This window comes from Pollachius pollachius (genome assembly GCF_949987615.1).
Source record: "Pollachius pollachius genome assembly, chromosome: 13".
Classification (NCBI taxonomy): domain Eukaryota; kingdom Metazoa; phylum Chordata; class Actinopteri; order Gadiformes; family Gadidae; genus Pollachius; species Pollachius pollachius.
This window is the reverse complement of record NC_136946.1, coordinates 21,456,351-21,479,266: the sequence shown is the minus strand read 5'-3', so window position 1 is coordinate 21,479,266 and position 22,916 is coordinate 21,456,351.

The following is a 22,916-nucleotide window of genomic DNA, read 5'->3' as shown; positions in this document are numbered from 1 at the left end:
CTAGAATAAAGTACTTTTGAAGTGTATTACAATATAATTAAATTAAAGATAAATTAAAGTAGTACACTTAATTAGCACTTTAAGTATTTACAACCTAGTATATTTTTTCTAAGCACACTGAAATAAAGCTTAAAATGAACTTGCATTAAAGTAAACTTAATGGAAATATACATAAATACACTTCTGACTTGAATATAAGTCTACTTTTCGGGTACACGTACGTATAATTTACAATACACTAAAAATAAAGTACACTTTTTATAAATACAATGCAATACCACTTGGGGCCCTATTTTAACGGCCAGAAACGCAAGTGAGAAGCGCCAAACGCAAGTAGCTGTGTGGGCGGTTCTATGGCGATGTTGCTATTATACCGGCGGATAAATGACTCTTGCACCTGACGCAAATCTAAAAAGGTTTGAACTGAAGTAACCTAATTACCCGTAGGTGTGGTTTGTGTATAACGTGCAATAAACCGATGAGAGGGCCATTCCCTATCCCCTTTAAGAGCCATGAGCGCATTTGAACCTGTCGAGTTGATATTTTGACAGCGCGTTTGCAGTCTCCGATGAGACCAATTTTAATTTCAAAATATAAATTTGGCTGGATTATCATTTTCATGTTAATCGGAACATTTTGTTCTGATTAACATGAAAATGACTTTCGTAAAGTTTTGAGGAATTCCATTGAGATTTAGATTTAGTCTAATTGCCAAAAGGTTGACCTTGAAATGTTGGGTACAGTGAACTTTTATACAGTAAAATGTTCTATAAGGATATCATAGTAAAAGTTGTTTGTTTGCCCTTTGGGCAATTTGGGCATTTCTCAGAATTCAACTTTCAATATTCTCCATTCATTTGTCCTATACTGTAGACAAAATGAATGGAGGTCAATGACACATGTTCACGTGGCCTCACCCTGAATTTTGTGCAGCAGTGATGGATGTCGGACACACATATAAAGTTTAATTGACTTTATTGTTAAACACAAGGGGCAATACTGACTCACTTAAAATAACAAACCCTCTCTAGTGGCTAACTCACTTCCAACTAACAGGGCCTAATGGTAAGAGCTGACACTAACTAAACTTCAAACTTAATTGCTCAGTCTGTGCCAGAGTCTGCTCCACTGAGCAACATCACCAGGGAGAAAGAGAGAGGAAATGGAACCTGAACTCTGAACCTATCCAGTGCGTCTCCCCACCCGCCACCCAAGAGTAACCGTCCTATTCAGGGATTAGCTTGCGTTTGCAACGGCGAAGGTTTGGCTGTTGGTTGCGGTCATGTTCAACTGCCTGCACATTCTGCAGGTGCTGCTACTTCCTTGCCACTGCGACAAAGTCGGATGTGAGCTTCACGCCACGCTCGGCACAGTCATTGACCACATTCATTGTACGTACATTGATCTCACTTTTTTTAACACAGCATTGGTCGCCCATTCCTTCACATCGAGAGACATAAATTCTGGATCAATGTGCAGCTGGTCCATCCCAAACCAGCAATCTTTATTGGCAAGGTCAGCCAAGCTGGTGGTTGGCAAGAGGGTGGGGATCTTTGGCTTGCCAAAGCCAGTGCCAAAGCGCTGCTCAGGGATGTGCATGGGGAGATCAGCGGGCTTGTGCTCCAAGATTGCTCTGGCAAGTGCACGCTTGTCATCATTGGGCACCTTGCTGCTGAAGAAAGCCAGGGGTAGCATCTCACCTGTCAGGTACCAGTGATGCCTCTCCAGCGCCTTGATCGCTGATGCTGCATTGCCCTCATCTACAGCCTTGTGTGCCTGCAGGTGGTGGTAGAGTGTCAGGTCATTCCAGGCAGCATCTTCAGCTTTCTCGCAGGTCAACCACCACTTTGCATAGATGTGTGTAATGAAAATGGCAATTGCCCGAATCTTCGGCAACTGCTGCCGTGTGGTGATTGTGCCATGGGGAAGCAACGCGATGTGCTGCTCCATCAAAGCCAGCTTGAGATTATAGAGCAGCTTGGCCATCCATCGTGCCTTGTGGAGCGCTCCCGGTCGTTGGAAGGTCACTGCAGTCTGCTCTTCACCATTTGCATCCAGAAACACAAGACACAGCCGCACAAACTCATGGTAGTCACCTCGCTTATGGTCAGTGACTTCTTTTGCGCACCTGACATGTTCAGCACGTAAATTGCCCAGGAGTGGTTGCTCTGTGTTCAGGAATGTAGCGGGACCGTTGGCTGCTGGATTCTTGTGGTAACAGGTTCCATTTCTCTCTCAGACGTGTGAACAAGTGATGTCTCCACCTTCAGGTCTGTGAAAACCTGGTTCAGGAGGACCTCACCAATGTGGTGCCGGCACCCAGACCAAAGCAGTGGTCGGCCCAGTGAGAGCTGTATGTAGTGTTGCTTTCATCAGCGAAAATTATGACAAAATATCGTCAACGACCCTTTATCACGTGAGGAAAACGAGACGAGAAGCAATGTAAATGCTGGTCATGTGACAATAACTATAATTAAATACATAATGCAATATTGTTGACGAATAAAAACGAGACTAAATGTGTTTTAAAAATAATACTCGTCTCTTCATTTTCGTTGACCTAGTCGAGAAAAATTGTTTATTTTATTTATTTCGCGGCTGTATCAGGTTATGTTACTTCCTGAATCCCCACTCGTCGCGGCAGTACGTAGATTCACAAGACGCAGCTGTGGTGGTAGCATTTATGAAAACTTAAGGCCCTGTCCACACTAATCGGGGTAAATATAAAAACGTGTAAAATATAAATAACTTGTAACTGAAGATACATAGTACATTGCACAGAGAAATCATAATTTCCATTTTACCTGCCATTTTTTTTTTAGATGAACGCAAGCTTGTGGCAGCGTCATGGCAGTGTCATGGCAACCAAACGCCATCGTATCTGAAAGCCTCCGTCTACCCTGACCACACTACAACGCGAACCCAGCGTTTTCATATTCATCCACCTCAGTGATCTCTTTTGAAAAGTATCGTTTTCAGTGTCAAATGCCATGTTGACAACCTGGTCAGCGCAGCACCAGTCCTGCAGCAACTTGCATGTCAAACGGGCAATGATCACTCCACATGCCTCATTGGTCTGCTTCTTATACGCCGGGACACCGAGCAGTTTCAGCCCCTCTGCATCTCCAACCACGACGCTCCTCCAACTGGCGCACATTGCTGAGAATCGGTGTTAACTTGCTGTCCCAGTGTAGGGTGCACAATGGAGGTGGTGTCCACTGCTTGTGCTGTTCCTCACTGATTGTCTCCAGCACTTTGCGTCTTGCTCGGTCAGCTGTTGCGTAAAATGCAGAGAGATGTGTACATTCACCGCCTGACTCTGTAAAAAGGCCATGCTTGAAGGCAGCCTGTTGCATTGGTGACATCTTCAACCTTGTAGCCAGTGACACGACACTTGGTTGGCTAAGGATGTTATATGGAATGAAGACGTTTCTTCCAGTCTTCTTATGCTTGTTGGATGGTTTGCCCTCAGATGGTGGATAGACCATGTTAGTATCCTCATTTGACTCCTCATCACTCTCCGGCTCCAAGCTGGACATTGCCGTCATCTCCTCCAACTCTTTTTCACAGCGGGACTGCCTGACTGCTGCGGCAACTTAACGCTCCTCTCACCACTTCACCTTGAGCTGCAGCTTTTTGTCCAATACACCAAATGTGGCCGCTCTGTCAGTCTTCATGCTGGCAAGAAAGCTAGGTCTTCTGGGTTATCAATCAGCTTTTAAACATTTGGAGGCCACAGCGGAAATTTGGCATCAAGTCTGCTCCCCATTTTCTCCAATTGTTTTTCTGTAGTCTCACTGGAGCGCTTGGCCTGGGAAATTTTCCGCTGCTTGTTGTTAGCATTGATTAAGTCTACTATCTTGTGGCACGCACGCTTGTCGCTCACCATTGGGATGTTGGCTTTCTTGTAAAATGGTCGCACCTGCTCCAGGACAACCTTGGCTGCTTTGAACTGCGACAACGCTCCATTTGCACCAGGTTTCTTGGCAAGCATTCAGCGTAAGATCTGACGACCAGTTGGCAGTTTGGCGCCGGTGATGATGCCATCCTCACTGGTGATGCTGGGGCCCAGACCAAGGACCAGGCTGCGACTGCTAGTCTGGCAGGTACCAGTTTGTGAGGCCAGCATCTTAAGAGAGCTGGATCCTGGGGTGGGATGTGTTGTGCAGTGCCTGAGAATGAAAAGGATACAAGCTCAAGGATAGTGTTTAAAATCATATCTTACCATACTTAATATCACTCAATTACGATAAATCGTTCTTGCATAAGCCTCAAATTTTTGACTTCATCATAACTAACCGTTACATCACTACCAGAGTAGCTAGCTGTGCTTGCAAATATACTTGTATTTAAAATGTTAATTTACTGTAACAACTGCAATGCTACTCTCAATAAACATGAGACATCTATACTCTGAATATGACATTGTCCACTCTAGAATACTGTTGATGTTAAGCTTAATAGCTTAGCTAACATAGATAGCTAACTGTGGTTAGCAAACTGTTGCTAGCTAACGTTACCTAGATGTAATGAGCACCAAATACCTATAATACCTACAATACCTATAAATATGACTTAAATGACTTATGATAAATAAGTATACAAAGACACAACTACAGATATGATAGTAATGAGTAATAATACATACCCAACACAGAAAGATCAACTCAAACAGAAAGATCACCTCAGTTTTCTTGAGCTGTAGTATTGTTTACCTCAGATCTCCATGGCGCCCATTGAGCACTGTTAACCACTTTATCCAACAAAAACAGGTGTGGTGGCCTCTAAATAATCATGTACTGGAGAAATATTTTGCATGTGTTGTTTCCACATATATTGGAACACTTTTAGCACCCAGCCATATCAAAATTCAAGAATTGTGTTTTTTAATGCACCAATTTCAAACTTCAAATGGCTCAGTTTATGGCCAAATAACATGGCCTAATTCACACATTGAATAGCGTTTCCTTCTACAACTTCAGAAATACTGAGTCGTCATGTAAATTTCGGCAAAGAAAACTTAACACGCATATGATATGCAGTCCTGCGGCCGCAACTGTGAGTCTATTTAATGATATGCGGCAATACATTTACAAACATCGTCCCTTACAAGTATTGTATAAATTATCGTTATTGACTTGTGTTCTTAATATGCATGTGTCCCCCCGTTAATATACATTGCCATGGGCTGTATTATGCGTTACGTGTTTGGTTTGCGTGTGTTTAAACAGATGGATGCACCCGCTTGCGCCGGCATTCATTAATTCTTTAACACATACACACACGCGCGCCCGCATTCATTCATTCTTTTTAACACTCACTCGCGGTAAAACAATGTTTTCTCACGAATACAAATACTCATCAATCCTAAAAGTTATGGGCTTGTACACGATGTCTGTGTCAAGAAATTTTGCAGATGCATTGATTTAAATGTACAACTTATAACCGCTGTATCAGCTGTTCTTTCCCAAATAATCTATACAACGTTATCATTTACAGTAAAACAAGATTTTTTCATTTTTTTTCTCAAATTCTGTAAAAGTCATAGTGCAGCCTATACCGTTAGTCGAAAGCTCTTGAAATTTTCAGGTATGGTTACCAATAACCCCCACTACCCATAAACCCAAATTTATGGTACTGCACCCAAAGGTGGCTCTATTGTAAAAAATCATGAATTAGGCTTATTTCTCCTCACCAGATCTCCTCACTCAAAATTCTTTCATAATATTGATCTCTAGAATCAGATGCATCTATAAAACATGCATCTTTTAAAGCCAAACATGACAAAAAGATTCACAGGCTACAAAAATAATCAATAATTTACCAAAATCGCCTCATAAAATCTTTAGACCAAGCCTCACAAAAATCAAACAGAATTTGTTTTATTTAGTACCATTTGAGAAATATTTGCCAATAAAGTTGGAGCAGTTAGCCCATTTTTCTTATATGACCATTTTGTTAACGTATAAAAAAACGTACAACTATTATTATGTGGATACCAATACCCCAATAAACCCAAATTGTGGTACTGCACCCAAAGGTGGCGCTATTTAAAAGAATTATCAACTAGCCTTATTTCTCCTCACCAGATTGACCTGGACTCAAAATACTTTCATCATATCAATCTCTAAAATTAGATGCATCTTTTTCACCCTGGTCTTCTGCTCTAAAAATGTTTACTTTTCCCACTATTTCATGGAAAAGCTCATACGTCCACAGTGTCAACCCATTTTGCCTATATGACCATTTGTTATTGTATAACTACCATACGGCTATCTTTGTCATTGGTGGATACCATTAACAGTGCAAATTTTCAGAACTGTACTCTTTAAAGCCTTTAATTCTCTTGTGAAATGTATCCTTGGAGTTTTCTTGATGTTGTGTGCTTATCAATAGACATTTTCACCATGCGAATGAGGCTTCATGCAGTTCAGGAATGTCAGTGGCTCAATGGGATAATGCCTTGTACTGGTGATTGTTAGGTTGTGAGTTCGAATCCTGCTTAGAGCCTTATGAACAAGCTGAACATGACATTCTGTCAATGCCACTCATTTAAGAAACAAAACATTGAACAGCATCTGAAATTCATCAGGCAATCAACATTCCAGCTCATTAGTTTCCAAGAATCTTACTTCCAAGACACAGCATGGCATTAAGGGGAACTTCTTCGGTAACCACTTCTCCTTAATATTGTAATGACCACAGGCGAGGTAGTGAGCGAAGTAAGTCCATAGGAGCTTTATTAGATTCCTCAAAAGGACAGACAGGCAGGCAGACAGACAGGCGCAGCTCAACCGGAACACTCAACCTGAAACCCCCCGAGACCCCCCTCTCAGAAGGCCCGCCCCTTCCTCCCAAACCCTGTGACGCTACATTACCCCCCCTTCACAAAGTTCCTCGCCCCGAGGAATCACAGAAAAAACAGCCCCCAGAATAAACGTAACTTCCCTTTAACATGACGTGCTTCAACCCCACCCCCCCACATAACAACAGGCACAACGCTGAACAAAATTACTAAACTCATCCTACAGATAGCAAACAAAGTCTTTTAAGTGCCCTGGTGGCCCCCTGGGCCGTCGAGAACCCTCTCCCCGGGCCTCGGGTACAAAGGGAACGGGGTCTTCAGCACCTGGGAGGGGGCGGGGGGGCGGGGGGCAAAGGGTATCGGATACAGGGGAGGGCCGGTTATCCCTGCCAGCTGGGGTAAAGGCGTCCGACCGAGGCCCCGCCGGTGTCGCCGGGGGGGTGGGCTTTGAGGCGGCAGGGCGGCAGCGAGGGGCAACGGGACCCCCCTGGGCCAGTGGGGAGGCAACCCCTTGGTACGGAGCCAGTCTGTCTCTGTGTAGTGCCACCCTTCTTCCTTTAGGTGGTAGGTGCAACCGGTACACCACTTCACCCAGCCTCTCCAGAACTCGACAGGGGCCTACCCAAGGACTGTCCAGTTTAGGGCATCTCCCCTTCTTCCTTTGGGGATTGAACACCCAAACTAGCTCTCCCGCCTGGAAATGCCGGCCTTTGCTTTTTATGTCGTAATTCCTTTTCTGCCTCACCCCTGCCCTCTGCTGTTGCTCCTGGGCAAATAGGTGGGCCGACTCCAGGCGATCTTGGAGTCTCCTGGCATACTCAGGGCCAGGGGAACAGTCTGGGGCATCCGGCGGACGACCGAATGCCAACTCCGCCGGGGTACGAAGCTCCCTTCCCAGCATGAGAAGGGAAGGCGTGCATGACGTAGACTCCTGCACGGCGGTGCGGCAAGCCATGAGAACCAGAGGAAGGTGGTTATCCCAGTCTCTCTGGTGCTGGGAGGTGAGGATGGCCAGCTGTTGGCCCATGGTGCGGTGGAAGCGCTCCACCAGTCCATCACTCTGCGGCCTCTGGGGAGTGGTGCGGGTCTTATGGATGCCCAGGCGCTCACACATAGCGGAGAACACCCGGGACTCAAAATTTCTCCCCTGGTCGCTATGCAATGTCTCTGGCACCCCAAAACGGCTGAACATGCCTTCCAACAGGGCGTCGGCCACGGTCTCAGCTTCTTGATCGGGGATGGCATAGGCTTCGGGCCACTTGGAGAAGTAGTCGATGGCAGTGAGAACGAAGCGGTTGCCACGGTCCGAGCGGGGCAGCGGCCCCACCACATCCACCGCCACCCTCTCCATAGGCGCGCCCACCAGAAACTGCTGAAGGGGAGCATGTGAGCGCCCGGTGGGGCCCTTCCGTGCGGTGCAGGGGTCACACCGACGGCAAAAGTCCTCGACATCCCTCCGGGACCGGCCCCAGTAAAAACCCTGGCGTAGGCGTCGGAGTGTCTTAGCAACCCCAAAGTGCCCCGACCCTGCGGCTCCATGCATGGCCTCGAGCACAGCCCCCTGTAGGCCCTTGGGAACCACAACCTGCCACCTTTCTTCGCCCGTGGCCGGCTCCTTCCAGGCCTGCTGCAGCACGCCCCGGCAGAGGCGCAGAGCCCCGAACTTGGTCCACAGTCCCTTGACATCTCTGGAGAGGGCGGCCACCTCCTCCCACGGTGGTTTTCGCTGCACCTCCACCCACTGCAACACTGGCTGAAGGTCGGTATCCTGCTCCTGCTGCTTTCTCCAATCGCCTCCATCTATGGTCTCCAACCCTCGGCAGATGACCTCCAACTGCTGCACTGCGGCGCATCCCTCCTCCTCTGCCCGCAGCTCTCTCTCGCGGGCCTCCTTCCTCTCGCAGCAGCGACACCCCTCGGCAGCGCAGGGCCGCCGAGAGAGTGCGTCGGCGTTGGTGTGTCGGGCTCCAGCCCGGTGTTCCACTCGGAAGACGTAGGCCTGGAGTTCCTCCAACCACCTGGCCACCTGCCCTTCCGGCTCTTTGAAGGTCATGAGCCACTGGAGAGCAGAGTGGTCAGTCCTCACTGTAAAAGGCAGGCCGCAGAGGTAGTACCTGAAGTGACGGATGGAGAGCACTACGGCCAAGAGCTCTCTGCGGGTAACGCAGTAACGCCGCTCCGCCTTGTTAAAGGCCCGGCTAAAGTACGCCACCACTCTCTCTCCATCGGGCCCCACTTGGGAGAGCACCCCTCCCACCCCGACGCCACTAGCATCGGTGTCCAGCATGAACGGCAGCGAGGGGTCATCTGGGGCCAGCACGGGGGACTCGCTCAGGGCACGCTGAAGGCTGGTGAACGCCCCCTGGCACTGCTCAGTCCACAGGAAAACACTGTCCTTTTGTAGCAGCCTGTAAAGAGGAGCAGCCAAGCATGAAAAACCCCGCACAAACTTCCGGTAATAGGAAGCCAGGCCCAGGAAGCTCTTGAGCTGCCTCTGATTAGCCGGGGTGGGCCAGTCTGCAACCGCCTGCACTTTCGCTTCTATTGTGCGGATGCCCTCCCCCCCACTGTGTGCCCCAAGAACTGTACCTCTCTGCGCATGAAGTGACACTTATCTGGATGCAGCTTCAGGCCCGCTGCACGGATCCGTTCCAGCACCCGGCGCAGGGACTCGAGGGCGGAGTCAAAGGCACTGCCATGCGCCAAGATATCGTCCAGGTATACCAGGCACTGTTGGGGGGGGATGCCTGACAAAACCCGGTCCATCAGGCGGGCGAAGGTGGCTGGAGCGTTACACAGTCCAAAACTAAGGACTTGGAACTGCCACAAACCCCGGCCTGTGCAGAACGCTGTCTTGGGTCTTGCTTCTGGGGAGAGGGGCACCTGGTAGTACCCACTGCGAAGGTCCAAGGCAGAGAACCAGGACGATCCCAAGACTAAGTCCAGGGACTCGTCGATGCGCGGCAGCGGGTACGAATCTTTTTTGGTCACCCCATTCACCGGCCTGTAGTCCGGGCAGAGCCGCCAGGTGCCGTTCTTTTTGGGGACCATGACGACAGCGGACGCCCAAGGACTGTCACAAGGCTCAATTACGCCTGCCTGCAGCATGTCCTCCACCGCTTGGTCACACGCCTCCTGACGTGCCAAAGGGAGACGACGTGGCCGACACTTGATAGGCCTGGCCTCCCCAGTGTCGATCTCGTGAAGCACCAAGGGAGTCCGGCCCACGTCATCCTCCCCCATAGCAAAACTGTCCTGGAACTCCAGCAGCAACTGCCACAACCGCTCCTGCTGCTGGTCGTCCAGCCCCTCCCGGTTCTTTAGCCATATCTCCCTCACGGTCGGCGGCGACGCCCCCCCCTTCAGTCGTCGTGACTGGGCCTGGGCTGCTTGGGGCACATAAGTCCTGGGAAAGGTTACGGACACCACGGGTAGGGGATCGCTGACTTCGGGCTCTACTGCACACACTGCCGCCGAGATGGACCCCACGGGCGGCCCCGAACCTGAGCCAGTGGGCAACAAAGCGATCACAGGCCCCCCTCGGAAGCTCACCGTGCCCCCGTCCAGATCGAGTTGGCAACCTGTGGCCTTCAAAAAGTCACAGCCCAGGATACATGGGTCCTGCACCGCTGCTACCCACACTGGGTGACGTACGTCCTTTCCCCCCACAGTCAATGTAAGCAACCCCGTACCTTTCATCGGGGCCAGCCCCCCTGTGGCCGTGTGCAGCTGCACGTCAGTGGGCTCCAACCGAATCCACTCCGGGCACACGTCTGGTCTGAGCACCGTCACTGATGAACCGGTATCCACCAGGGCCGAACACGGCACCCCCTCCACGGCCACAGGAACATAGCATGAATCCCCGTCACCGAGTCGACCCACCACCATCGCCGTCCTTGAAGCTTCGATGACGTCTGCTTCTGGGGGAAGTGGTTCTTGGCTCCCCCGCCTTTGCTGACGTGGCCCCTCCGTTTCTGGAACAGCTGGGGCGGGGGGACAACTGTTTAAGGTCTGCACATCCCCCCCTGTGCGGGCCCTGTGGCGTTTCCCGGACCCGCGCGTGTGGGGCAATCTCTGACCAAATGTCCGGGTTGGCCACAGCCCCAACAGGCTCTTTGGTCGGGACGCTGTCGAATGCGTGACGGCTGCAGTGATACGGCCCTTATCAGTTCCGTAATTTTTGTCGCCCACGCCGGCTTTTCCTCCGCCACCGGGCCCCGGGCTGCTCCCCCTGCCGGATAACTCCCTCTCGGGCCCCCCTCAGTGACCGCGCCCCACACGATTTCCCTCTCCACGGCCATCTCCAAAGCCGACTGAAGAGAAATTGGGTGCTGTAATTGCACTTGAACCCGCAGCTCCAGAGGAAGGAGGGCTCTGATGAACTGGTCCCGTGCCAACTCGCTCTGCACGCTGGGGGGCATGTGTGCATATGCCCTACGTGTCAGGCTCTCAATGTCATTAGCCAACACCCTCAGCGACTCCCCCGGCTTCCTGCAGCGGTTACCAAGCTCATTACGAAGGAGCTCCGGCTTCACACATTGTCCAAACCGCCTCTGCAAGGCCCCCACTAAGGCTCCGTAATCCCGTCTCTCCCCCGGTGAAAGCAGCAGCAGGCACGACAACGCGTCGTCTGTGAGGCACAAAGCCAGCTGCAATGCTTTAGCCTGTACTGTCCATCCCCCAGCGTCAGCCAGCAGTTCAAATTGAGCATGAAACGCCTCCCAGTCAGACTTACCGGAGTACTTAGGCGTCTTAACCGAAACGGCGGCAACTGGGACATGGGGGGCGGCAACTGGAACATGGGCGCCGCCATGTCTGTTTACCTCCCGAGTCGCGTGCTCCCGCTCCGGGCGCGCGGGAAGAGAAGACAACTCTGCGTCGGCCGCCAGCTTCCTTGCAGCTTCTCTCAACCCCTCTCTGGCCTCTTGGGAAGCTCTGCGAAACTCCCCATATGCGTCCTCTGTCCATCCGAACGCACCAGTCTCCTGCTCCACCTCCTCCTCTTTCACTTTCGTAAAAGACATGACCGACGCGAACTAACCGACACACTGAAACTAACGCTGTAGCCCGACCGCGACGTAAATCCAAAGTAGCCCTCCGCTTGGACGCACAACTCTCCACCCACTCCCGTCGTTTGTTCACCTCTGACACCAATGTAATGACCACAGGCGAGGTAGTGAGCGAAGTAAGTCCATAGGAGCTTTATTAGATTCCTCAAAAGGACAGATCCTTAGGTTGAGAGTTCAAATCCCGATTAGAGCATCATAAAAAATCTGAACATGACATTCGGCCATTGCTCTGCACCTGAAAGCCGAGGCACAGTATTCCATTAAGTAGAACGTCTTCATCAACATCTTTCCTTCTAAATTATGTCATATTTATATATCTTCCATTAGTGTGTTCTTGACTTTTAATTTTGCTCTGACCCCGTTAATTACCGCTTGCGGTTATATTTGTTATTATTTTAACGCATGGCATAGCCTACTACAGTGTTCATTCATGCAGCCCGTATGGATTTTTTTATTTGTCACAATCCACATCATCATCATAATATTTCAATTAGGCAAATCGTTTGCATGTTTGTGCTGTGTATAGCCTACTGGTGTGTACGCTTATGTTGCAGTTCAGACCTGCAATTGTACGTCAAAATAGCAACACCAACTGCGCTATCCGCTAGTGCACTTAGACCAGGTATTTTTTGGTCAGTTGCACAACTGCTTTATTGATCTGTAAGATACCACCATGTATCATTTTCGGAACGCGCCTCTGCTTTTCGCCGACACGCCTCTCAGGGCGCAAGTTTAGTGGCGCGAGTTTGGGGTGCAAACTAGCAATGATACATGCGTCGGTGTAGAAAGTCAATTGCGCTTGGTGCAAGGTACAAACAACATATGTGTAATCCGGGGCATATAAAGACTGGGACCAGAAAATAATACTTTCTCTCCATTGAAACCCATTCATATTTTTTGATCTGCATGGATCCCATGGGCTCTACCAGAAGGGTCGTGACTTTGCCACTCTATTGCTGGACAACTGCGAATGCTTTGTTTATTGAAGAAAATGTTGCGCAAAAGTTTGCCTTTTTGGACGGCCTACATAGTTGCTCTTTGTTCATTGTGCGCGTTCTTCTTTTTCCTTGGATTAAACAGTTTTACACTGTGTCAGGCTGCTATGAGATCACGATGCTTACGTAGCTCCCACGGCTATCGCCATACGGCTTAAACCCGCGCTACGATAAGGGTAGGGTAGAGTGAGTACGGTTGAGACATGAGTACAGTTGAGACGCCCTACATAACTTGCGTGCGCAATGATCCTGAGCCGTGATTTTTAGTTTGCACATGCGTACTAACATCCTCTTCTACCCCGGGAAATTTGAGCAACATACTCAGCTCCGCTACGAAGATATCGGCGAAAGTTTTTTTTAGCAAGGTAAGATCTTGATTTTACATGTCCCTTCTACAATGAATATGTTAATAACCGTAGGTGATCAACAAACGCAATTTACATCATTACAAACGTTATTCTGTGCACTATAAATATACATAATTCATGCTATCATGTCAATCAAGGTCACTGCATAATCTAGCGAAAAGCGTGAGGTGGTCGGACGGGTACAGTTGAGACACAATGTCTCAACTGTACCCGCGATCGCATACCATTACATAACATTGAGTTACGTTGTGCAGTTTAACGACAGAAGGTTAGAAGTCAAAGTTGGACAACAAAACAAACAAATTAAAATAAAATGTTATATTTTGGATATTCGAACTGTTCTTTATTAATGGATGTCCTTTCAAACATGAAAATAGTAAGAATTATTTATCTTGGGGTCTAAATAAGCAAGGTGGGAGATCGGGTACAGTTGAGACAGCTTGATTGTGATAGAGCCTATGCTACCTCATAGTAGAAATGAAAAAGACATGCAGTGTGTGTATATGTATAGGTGTATGTGTACATGTGTGAGTGTTTGCTGGCCATGTTTTGTAGCCTATAGATTTATGTTTCTTCTATGCCTGTTGCAGGATGCCTTGTAACAGAGTAAGAACCACAGATAGGGGTGTATCAGCGCAGGAGTTAGAGAGAGCATCCAATGCAGTGCTGCAAGGGAGGTCCATTAGGAGTGTGGCAGAGGAATTTAGGGTTCCTGTAGCTTCACTTGGCCGCTACGCGAAAAGGAAGCGTGAGTTGGAGGAGAATGGCTCAAACCTTTTGCCCTCAGTAGGATACAAAAGCTGCGATACAGTTTTTAATGATGATCAGGAAGGCAGGTTGGAGATGTATGTGAGGAAAGCAGCAGCCTTGTATTATGGGCTGCCCCTAAAAGAGGTAGGAATGCACCAAAAACACCTATAGGGAGAGACCAGGCTATACAGTAGGCCTATATAGTGAGAAATAAACTAGTTTTGTTGTACATCAGTTTTCTGTAAATGTATGTATTTTGAGCTTAAAGGGGAAATCCAGTGTAGATTGATAGCCTTATTGTTGGAGGTCACTGTGTGCTGTCCATGAGAAAAAGAACAACACAATTTGGCATAGTTAAAGTGTATATATATATTACATTTTTTGATTATTGTTTCAGATTCGCAAATTGGCCTTTGAAGTCGCTTGCTTTTATGGCTTGCCTTTTCCAAAGAAGTGGGGGGACAGTCGCATGGCCGGAAAGAGTTGGTTCACTAACTTCATGCGAAGGCATCAAAGCCTTTCAATCCGGAAGCCTCAGGCCACGAGTTTGCATCGGAATTCGAATTTCAACAGAATCAATGTGGACTCATTTTTCAAGAAGCTGGCCAGTGTGTACACCAGGCACTTCCTGCAGGCTAAGGATGTGTGGAACATGGATGAGACCGGGCTGGTCACAGTCCAAAAGCCGGGCTTCATGGTGGCCTCCAAGGGAGAGAGAAGAGTGGGGGCAGTCACCTCTGGGGAGAGAGGAACCCTGGTCACCATGGCACTGGCAGGTAACGCCCTGGGGAACATCATCCCCCCCCATTTCGTCTTTCCCCGCAAGAGGTTCCTGCCACACTTCATCGCTGGCGGTCCAGAGGGGTCAATAGGAACAGCAAATGGCAGTGGTTGGATGCAGGAGGATGACTTCCTGGAGTTCCTAAAGCACTTCATCAACCACACCAGGCCCACTGAGGAAAAGAAGGTCCTTTTACTTCTCGATAATCACTCCTCCCATATCTCAATGAAAGCCATTGACCTTTGCCGTGCAAGTGGTGTGGTCATGCTATCCTTCCCACCACATTGTACACACCACCTTCAACCCCTGGACAAGGCTGTGTATGGGCCTCTGAAGAGGTATCTTAATGGGGAGATGGACAGGTGGTACCGTCAGAACCCAGGCAAGTCAATCACCATCTATGACCTTCCAAGTCTCCTGAATAATATCTTGCTGCGTGGAGCATCGCCACAGAATGTTCAGGCTGGCTTCTCTTCCACTGGCATCTGGCCATACAATCCAGATGTCTTTAAGGAAGCTGACTTTGCCCCTGCTTTAGTAACTGACAGGCCGAACCCAGAAAGCCAGGCTGCCCTCACTACAGCCGGGCCATCCACGCTGGCCACCCTTCCACCTGGGTTGTCCCCTCCTGCCCTCACTACAGCCGGGCCATCCACGCTGGCCACCCTTCCACCTGGGTTGTCCCGTCCTGCCCTCACTACAGCCGGGCCATCCATGCTTGCCACTAGTGCATCTCAGTGGTCCCTCACAGAGGGTGACCTTTCACCTCTTTTCCCTATCCCTACTGAGCTTCCCAAGCATATTTTTTCTGTCAGCTCTGATGGTGTCCCAGAAGTCACTCTGACCCTGGTTCCTATATCTTTAGAAGAGGAAGTCGTTTCTACCCAAGTAAGAAAAAATATATTTACTATATATATATATTTTTTTGTAATGTATTGACTGCCACATTCTGAAAGTAAAATATTCATGAGTGTGTGTGTGTGTGTGTGTTTATGTGTGTGTGTGTGTGTGTGTGTGTGTGTGTGTGTGGGATGGGGGGGGGGGGGGGGTTGTGTGTGGGTGTGTGCATGTGTGTGTATCTCTGTGTGTTTATCTTAACCAGGAGCCTGCAGTGTTTTCACCAGAGTCGGTCCGGCCGTACCGGAAAGCTTCCCCGAGGAAGGCCAATCGGCAGCAACGCAAGAAAAAGACTTCCACTATTTTGACCGACACCCCGGAAAAGCAGCCCCTGGAAGAGGAGAAGAAAGCCTCCTCTTTGAAAGTAAAACGGAAGATCATAGAAACGAAGGAGGGAGGAAAAAGGAGTAAGAAGACAAATTCAGATACTCAGTGTCTGGTGTGTGCTGAATGGTTTTCGGCCTCAAAGCCTGGTGAGAAGTGGGTGTCGTGCTGCGGGTGTGGGTTGTGGTCCCATTTTGAATGCACCACTGGTGACAAACAGTATGTTTGTCATCACTGTGAGGAGTGAGATAATAAAGTGAATAAATAAATGAATTAAATAAATGAATTTCTTGCTTAAATATTTTGTCCAGTTCTTTTATAATAAAGTTTAAAGTTTTTTCAATGCTTGGTCAGTCACCATCAATGGGTTTAAACGGGTGTCTCAACTGTACCCGGGTACCGTCTCAACTGTACTCACCATGGGTACGGTTGAGACAAAATCGCACCTCATGTATATGAGCAAATTATGAATAAATTAAATTGGTTAGGGGTATTATTGATTGATTCTATTTTAGTATACAATCAAAGGGAACAGCATATCAAATATCACTTATTTTCAGTGTCTAGTTTTTGTGCAGTAGTGTAAAAAGCCAAAAGTGTCTCAACCGTACTCGCTCTACGCTACTGTCGGCGGTGGAAACGCGAGCCGTAACTGAGCTGGTCTATACCGCACCCTCACTACTGGGCTGAGGCGTGCTGGGTCCGAAGCGTACCCGTCGGTGGTAAAGCGCCATTAGATAGAGCCAGGCCCCGAGATTCAAATTAAAAAGCCCAACATTTATTCTTTCAGAAATGGCTGGTTGAAACAATTTCCCTAGGTGAGGTACGATAAAGGATGGAATGCAATGCACTGCGTTTACTGTCGGGAGTGTGGTCAGCATATGGCCGGTAATAGGGCATTCGTAGGCGAGTAGTCAACGTTTCGTATATATAGAAACGTTAAAAAAGCACAACATGTCCAAAAAGCACACTATAGGCACTGACAAGTGTGTAGATAAAGTGGCCCCTCTCCCAGCTGCATTTCAGTGGCAGGCTGTATTAATCTGGTCCTCTGAGGAATCCGAAATGATCATAACATGTAATGTTGCATACAACATTGCCAAAGAGGAGATGCCGAAATTATTTTAATGAAGAAAAATGGCTTAAACGTCAACCCGTCAGCAATGATATGCCATGTGCCCAATATATTGGTGTAATAGCCGACACATTAAAGAAGAAGACAGCTGCGGACGTCGGAAACGCCACGTATATGTCATTGATGATTGACGGCGACACAGACGTCTCTACAAAGCAGTGTGTGATTGTCTACAGACGCATTTTGCGCAAAGCAAGGCCGGTCAGCATTTTAATTGGACATGTCGAGGAGGAGCATGGACATGCACAAGGTAAGTTTGAAGCCCCAGCCACATTACAGCATGAGAGATAATGAAATAGAAATCTTAAGAAAATTGTGTAGTTATCCTAAATCTTATAAAAAAATGAATAAGTAAAAAGATAAGTAGGCTAAGATCACATAAACAGTTTTCCATTTGTAATCTATAGGCTAGTGACCTGTATGATCTTTTTTTCTTCAGGAATTTATTCTGCCACAAAGCAAGCATTTGCTGCGCTTGGTTATCAGTGCAGATTGGCTGGAGAAAACGGTTGCTATGGGTGCTGATGGTGCTGCAGTTAACCTTGGCCACAGGGGGGGGGGCATTCAGCCCTTTTACAAAGAGATGTAGGAGATTTCATTGTGCCCTTTCACTGTATGTCTCACAGATAGGCCTAACTATAAAGGCTTTTTTGCATTTTCTCATAAAGAGGTAGCTTATCTATTTGTAATTGTGATGTATCTTTACAGATTGGAATTGGCTATGTTGTCAGTCCAGAGGGACAATGCTATGATTGGTCAAGTATGATCTGCTTCATTTGTTGTGGCAGACCAGCTATTTTAGTTCAAAATCATTGAGAGAGCTGAAGGCCATTAGAGCAGACCTTGGAATGGATCTCCTAGTCCACGGTGGGGTTAAAGGATGGCTTCCACACAGGACCGGCGCTAGGCATAGGCGAACTAGGCAAGCGCCTCCTGGTGGTGGCCTTAATTAAGGAATGAACATGCGAAATAAAACAGGTTTTCTAAACACGTTTCGAAATGGAATGGATAATGGGGGGAACGGGGGGATGAACAGTGATTGCATCGTTCTTGAAACCACAGGCCGAGCCTGAAAGCTCAGTGGATTTCCATAGAAAATGTACTAAATTAGTGCCATTTTAACATTTTAACTATATGCTCTGGTTGTATGATACAGGTCCGGAAATCAATGGAAGTTGGCACTTTTGTGGCTTTTTGTCACTTTCTGGCTGATGTTTTTGCTGGAATAACCAAGTTTAGTCTCCTACTTCAGAAAAATTAGACCAACCTCAGGTACTGCAGATGAAATTGGATTTAATTTTCAATTATGTTTATTAGCTACAGCTGTATTTATAAAAGTGCTTGATAAGCCTAAACAGGCAGTTTGTGCTCTTGAAAATCTGCTGGTGACCACAGAGCCGATGGCTGCAAGACCTAAGCCTTGGGGCAGACTTTCACAGTTCATGGCTGACCTTAGGCTGCAGAGGAGGCAGCAGGATGAGCAGGGTGAAATGCCACTCTACAAATTCCAGGTGCATTTGTGGTTTTGTTTCTGATATAGGAATATATGTATATATATGTTTATGCTTTATGTCCCACACAGACAGTTACACTCAATGGGGAAGTCTCTAAGCTGGCAAAGGATGGTGGTGCTATCACTAAACTAAAAAGAGCAATGGAGGCAACAATCAAATCTACTGCCAAACACTTGAAAGCAAGATTCTGTAGCCTCCTAGGTAAGTGTATTCCCCTGTCTTATGAACATGATAGATCAGCTTCAGCTGATCTATCATCAGCTGAAGCTGATCTATCATGATAGATCTATCATGATAGATCAGCTGATCTATCACGTCACCTAAAATGGACTAGAATGCAGGAAATCGCATCTTAGAAATTGTCTGGGGGAGGACTCCCAGACCCCCCTCTGGGCTAAGCCCCAGATGCACACAAAGTCTGGTTCCACCTCTGTCACAAAGTAGCATAGTGTACCACTACACAACGGTATGTAGTAGTGTTGGTAGCACTCATGCTAATTTAAACACTGATAGACACTGATGTTTATTCCATGTCAATTTCAGAAATGGTGTTAACACTGAGTTAATCGCCAGAATGTTCAAGGGCAATACTTACCTCAGTCTTTTGGAGCTGATGTTAACCAGTGAACCATACTGATCAGTGTACTAGGTTTTAATCTTTTATTTTTTAATGACATTTTGATATATTGATACATGAAGTTATGTCTCAGGTCAGTGAAGCTCTTAAAACAGCAGCGCTTTTTTATTTATTTATTTTACTTGAAATTTTCAATTTCAGCTGAGTGAAGCACTTTAAACAATTTATTTATCTTTTTATATATATAAGATTGTGCTTCAAATTAATACAAGCATTTCTCTACACCTTTTTCTTGTTAAAAAATCATTCAAATTATATGAAAGTTATGGAGAGCGATAAAAAGGTGACCTTTTGGCGTTAAAGGCGATGCAATGAAAAAGTGTGTGCACCTAAGTTTTGTGCTGGTGCAGCTAAAAAAAAAAGTTTGCCGCACCAGTGCAACCAATGCAAAAAGTTAGTCTGGAGCCCTGTACCCTCTGTGGGTCGAAAGAAGGTGGAGGAGGGAATTCTGAACTTTACTTTAAACAGTTTAGACAGGGAAAGGCTTTTTGTTGTTTAATTGGTAATCTTGCCTAATAAGAAACCCATATATTGTCTCAACCTTTTATATAATTTACAGCATTTTGTGTGTGAGATAGCCTATTCACTTTGTCCCGTCAGAGCTAGGATCAGTCATAAATTACAGACGTGGTTTTTCAACCAACAGATCTTTTAGTTATCACTGAAGAATATTTAATATTTTTGGGGCAGCTAGTGGCTCTTGACCCATATGTTGAGAACCCTGATCAGGGGGAGATCATGTCAACGGTACATGGCCTGCCTCACTAAAGCACGTGTCCATGATGTTGTTGTGGTGGTAAGCAAGCGGGGGGCCGTTATTCAGTGTTGACTTCACCATGGGCCCAATGACACTAAGGATCCCGATCAGCGCAAAACCACAGGTTTTTAGCCCCTGCTTGCTTTACAACACACGCACGCACGCACGCACACGCAGGCATGTACGTATTGCAGAAGTGTGAGATTTTGCTTATTTGTTAAGATAAAGTTATCAAGCCGGCTGTGCTGCAGTACAGAAAGTGCTGTAGACATGGTGCGATGGAGGGAGACTCAGAAAATGAAGGGTTTGTTCTCATGCTGTGTCTCATTTGGGAGGCGTTTCTCTGTGGGCCATTCAAAGTAAGACTGCCTTGTGAAAATCAGTAGCAAAATGAGGAGGCAACATGCTTCTCTTTTTCGATTCATATATGGTAGGCCCATCATTCTCCCTATTATGGCCCTAAGAGGTTCTCCGGCTGCATATCTATCGTTCACTCTGATCCTCTCGGCCTCTTTTCTCTTTGTCAGTGAAAAGGGTTGTGCGGCTTAGAAAATTTGCCTCTTTTGAATCTGTCCTGAATAAGAGGACAAAAACACTGTTGTTAGTTATTTCACTTGCAAACCTAATCTGTTCCAATTTCTTAATGAGGAGATGGACACACACAGACACACAGAGTTATGCAGAGGAATAAAGTTCTTTTTTTATTTCAGTTGTTGATTCAAAAGGCTAACAAAATCCAAATCTGACTCCAACTGCAAGCCACAATTATACCACAGTAAAAAGTGTATCCGTATATCAATTTCTTTTGTATTATATTCTAAGATTTAATCGTCCAATGACAGTTTAAAATGCCTTAGTTTGTCTTTGCTAGAGAGTTGTCAAAGATTTAATGAATAGAATAGATTATCTTTACTTGTCATTGTAACAGATGCAATGAAATTAAGTGCAGTCCTTGTTCAGTACAAAAACACGAGTTCAGTACAAAAACATAGTATGCATAAATAATATATAGTATAGTATAGTACAATTATAGGCATTAAACAGACCACACAAACATCCACATTCATAGATGTAAGTGGTAACAACTATGCTTTAGTAGCACCATTTAGAGAAGTTATGGCTGTTGGGTAAAAACTGTTTTGTAGTCTGTTTGTTCTAGTTTTAATGGACCTGTATCTCCTGCCTGATGGCACTAGTTAAAACTGTTTTTGACCAGGGTCTGATGAGTCCTGCAGGATGGATTTGGCCTTTTTGAGGCAGCGGGAGCTGTGAAGTTCTTCCAGAGTGGGAAGAGGGCCGCCGATGATTTTCTGTGCTGCCTTTATGACCCCCTGGGGTGTTTAACTCTCTGCCACAGTGCAGCTTAAAAACCACACACAGAGACAGTAGGTCAGTATGCTCTCTATTGAGCAGCGGTTGAAGGACACCAGCAGTTTTTGGGGGATGTTGTTCTTCCTGAGAACTCTAAGAAAGTAAAGTCTCTGCTGGGCCTTCTTCACTAGCCCAGTGGTGTTGACGCCCCAGGTCAGTTCCTCCATGATGTTAACTCCCAAAAAGCAGCACAAGTCAGAGACCCTCTCCACACAGACCACGCCTATCAACAGCGGCTGGCTGTCTTCATCCTCATATAATCCACAATGAGCTCCTTAGTCTTTGACGTATTGAGGAGAAAGTTGTTAGCTCTGCACCACCCCACCAAACGCTCCACACCTCGTCTCTTTAGGCGGTCTCTTCCCCCCTTGAGATGAGCCCCACTACTGTGGTGTCATCGGCGAATTTGATGAAGGTGTTGCTGTGGTGGGTAGGAGTGCAGTCGTGGGTGTAGAGGGCATAGAGCAGGGGGATCAGCACGCAGCCCTGCGGGGAGCCAGGGCTGAGGCTGAGGGCTGTGGAAGTGCTAAAGTCTATGAAGATCAGCCTAGCACAGCTCCCCTGCTGCTCCAGGTGGGACAGCGCAGCATGGAGGGCTGTGGCCACAGAGTCCTCAGTAGACCCCTTAGCCCTGTGAGCAAACTGGTGTGGATCAAAGGTGGGGGGGATTAATGACATCATGTGACTCTGAACCAGTTTTTCGAAGCACTTCATCACCACAGGGGTGAGTGCTACTGGCCGGTAGTCGTTGAGGGTGGTGACATTCATTCTTTTGGGCAGGGGGACTATGGTAAGGGACTTCGGGCAGGATGGGACAGTGGACTGGAAGAGTGACTGGTTGAAGATCTTAGTAAAGACCCCCACCAGCTGGTCCGCACAGTCCTTCAGCAAGCGTCCGCAAATGCCGTTGGGTCCAGCTGCCTTCCGTGGGTTGACAGCCTGCGGCGTACACCTCACGTCATGCTCCTCTACTGTGAGGATGATGTCGCTGTTGCATGCTGGATGTAGCGTTGCTGCCCCTGGTGGTTCTGCCTAGAAACGGGCGAAGAAGTGGTTCAGCTCCTCCGCCAGCGAGGCATCTCCTTCAGCAGCCCCGGGGTTGGCCTTGTAGTTGGTGATGTAGTGGATTCCCTGCCAAACCTGTCTGATGTTGTTGCTGTCCAGGAGGTCCTCGATCCTCCTCCTGTATTTCGATTTGGCCTTCTGATGCCCCTCTTGAGATTGGAGCATGCTGCGCTGTACAGAGCCCCATCAGCTGATCTGAAGGCGGTGTTCCTGTTCTTTAGCAGCTCCTGGACATCCCTAGTCATCCAGGGCTTCTTGTTGGGATAAACCCAAATGCGTCGAATATGTCCCAGCAGGTCCTGTCAAAATGTCCCAGCAGGTCCTGTCAAAGCAGTCCTGCAACTGCTGATAGGCTCCATCGGGCCATGTTTCGGCAGTCCTTCTGATGGTAGAAACAGATTTTCTGAGGGGGGTGTATGCAGGAAGCAAAAGCAGTGACAGGTGGTCG